Source organism: Callithrix jacchus, chromosome 1 (assembly GCF_049354715.1).
Source record: "Callithrix jacchus isolate 240 chromosome 1, calJac240_pri, whole genome shotgun sequence".
NCBI lineage: Eukaryota > Metazoa > Chordata > Mammalia > Primates > Cebidae > Callithrix > Callithrix jacchus.
The window spans coordinates 43,946,427-43,949,278 of record NC_133502.1 but is presented as its reverse complement, the minus strand read 5'-3'; the positions used below and the strand labels follow the sequence as shown (position 1 = coordinate 43,949,278).

Sequence of the window (2,852 nt, the reverse complement as noted above, 5' to 3'; positions counted from 1 at the left end):
TTTCAAATCATTATCTATTTCAGTTTTCTTCTTTGTATTAGAAAAGTGCATATCTACCTGGTTCAGTTTGACTTCCTCTATTGGATAGAACATTTTTCAAATTTAAAATATTCAAAATTAAAGTATTTATTTTACAGTATTTCAGCTCCCCTGCTTAAGAATTTCCAAATTCACTTCTAGACTCTCCAGTAAGTTGGTCTTCCCTTCTCAGTAAATGGATACCACCATCCACTGAATCGCGTAAGTCAGAAAACAGGGGATCCTTTTTTATTCTTCCTATTTGTTTACTCTTCTCATAGCTCATCAATATCTTTTGTAATTTCTATCTCATAATTTTATCTTCAATCTTTTTCTTTCATCACGAGTCTTTTTAACCAATTTCATCCATCATCCTTCCCAGAGTTATTATATCATCTTTCTAACCCTAACTGGCCCTCCCACTATTGCTTATTTCCTCTGCCATTTCCTTCTTCAAAAGCAGTAAGAATAACCTGATGACCTCGCGGGGACGCCTCCCGGGCCCTCTTTTCGCTCCAGTTTAGAACCTAACTCCCAATTCCCGGACCAGGCCTAGCCCTGGCTCCTATTGTCTGGTTCTGAGTCCTGCTCCACAAATGGGCAGCTTCTGCCTTGGGCTTTGGGGGTTGGGCCGGAAGCTGAGGACGTCTGGGAAGGGGCCGCTACTGTTCTGGAGCCGCCTCTGCGGGGACTCTTTGCAGGCCAGCCCCGCCAAGAAGGCCCGGGCCAAGCAGGATGAACCCGGGACGCCACCCTCCTCGCCGCTGAGCACGGAGCAGTTGGACCGGATCCAGAGGAACAAGACCGTGGCCCTCCTCAGACTCGCCGCCCGCAACGTACCCGTGGGCTTTGGGGAGAGCTGGAAGAAGCACCTCAGCGGGGAGTTCCGGGAAACCGTATTTTATCAAGCTAATGGGATTTGTTGCAGAAGAAAGAAAGCATTACACCGTTTATCCACCCCAACACCAAGTATTCACCTGGACCCAGATGTGTGACATAAAAGATGTTAAGGTTGTCATCCTGGGACAGGATCCATATCATGGACCTAATCAAGCTCACAGACTCTGCTTTAGTGTTCAAAGGCCTGTTCTGCCTTGGCCCAGTTTGGAGAACATTTATAAAGAGCTGTCTACAGACATAGAGGGTTTTGTCCATCCTGGCCATGGAGATTTATCTGGGTGGGCCAAGCAAGGTGTTCTGCTATTCAACGCTGTTCTCACGGTTCGGGCACATCAAGCCAACTCTCATAAGGAGAGAGGTTGGGAGCAATTCACCGATGCAGTTGTGTCCTGGCTAAATAAGAACACGAATGGCCTTGTTTTCTTGCTCTGGGGCTCTTATGCTCAGAAGAAGGGCAGTGCCATTGATAGGAAGCGTCACCATGTCCTGCAGACGGCTCATCCCTCCCCGTTGTCAGTGTATAGAGGGTTCTTTGGATGTAGACACTTTTCTGAGACTGGCAAGAAGCCCATCGACTGGAAGGAGCTGTGGTCAGTAGCTGAGAGGCGGCCTGTCTCCAATGGTTTCTTTTGAGAAGCTGCTGTTAACGTTTTTGTCAGTTACGAAGTTCCATTGAAAATTTTCCTATTAATTCTTAAGTACTCTGCATAAGGAGGAAAAGCTTCCAAAAAGCAGCCACAAACAGCAAAGGCTACCCTTTGACCAAATGTCTTTCTCTGCAACATGGCTTCGGCCTAAAATATGCCAACTTGTCACAAGACAGATGAGGTCAAATACTCAGTTGGCTGTCTTTGTCTCCCTTGCCTTTTATGGTGAACGCGAGGAGATGTGCACCTTTTAGTCACAGCCCTAGTTTGGTGCCTGCTGTTCGTAGTTTTGCCTGTTTCAGTGACAAGTGTTGGGGTGTTACTGCTTAGAAACGTCCCTTGTCTCAGCCCTGCAGGGCAGGCATGCCAGTCTGCCTGTTCCACTGCCCCCTTGATCTTTGAAGGAGTCCTCAGGCCCCTCAAAGCATAGGGATGTTTTGCAAGTTTCCAGAATCTGGCCCAGAAATTAGGGCTCAATTTCCTGATTGTAGTAGAGGTGAAGATGCTAAGATTGTTGTGAGCCCTCTCAGATGGGCTGAGGGGAGTAAGCTGGGTCTTGTTATCCCTTGAGTGTTGGTGGAATAAGCAGTGGAATTTGAACAAGGAAGAGAAGAGGGAATTTTGTCTTTATGGGGTCGGGATGATTTTCTCCGTGGGTTATCTCCAGTTGGGGTTTTTAGGGCACCAAGGACTGTCAAGTGCTGTTTTTTTTACCAACTGAAATCACTTTGGGATATTTTTTTCTGCAACACTGGAATGTTTTAGATTTTTAAGAAGTACTCATGCAGATATATATTTTTTCCCCAATCCTTTTTTTAAGAGATAATCTTTATTGGGTCTACACCTCCATCCTTGATCTTGTTAGTGATGCTGTTTTGCTGTTAGTCGGGTTAGAGTTGGCCCTATGCGGGGTTTGGTAATAAAAGATTGTTTAAAAAAAAAAAAAGCGAGAAATTGGTCAAATGAGACCAATTTCCTGCTAAGAACATATTTCAATGTTATTACAATGATTTATATAATTTTTTGAAAATCTGACTGCAACCTGTCTTTCATTCTCAACTAAAATATTTGCCACCTTTGCTATCTAGGCACACTATTCTCTTTTCATTTTCTTCGACATAAAAATTATTTTCCAGCTCAGGACCATTGCAAACGCTATTTCTGCATCCAGGATTATTAACATCCAAAATCTTCATTTAGGTGGGTTATTATCTTTTCTTTTTTATCTTAAATATTATCTCTTCAATGAAGCTTTTGCAGATCATTCTATAAAAAGATAGTTTTTAT

General features: G+C 43.9%; 1 pseudogene; it reads left to right on the top strand.

Moving 5' to 3' along the window:
* Window positions 1-535: 535 nt before the first annotated feature.
* LOC100408323 (uracil-DNA glycosylase pseudogene) lies at window positions 536-2,511 on the top strand (annotated as a pseudogene).
* The last annotated feature ends 341 nt before the right edge of the window (window positions 2,512-2,852 follow it).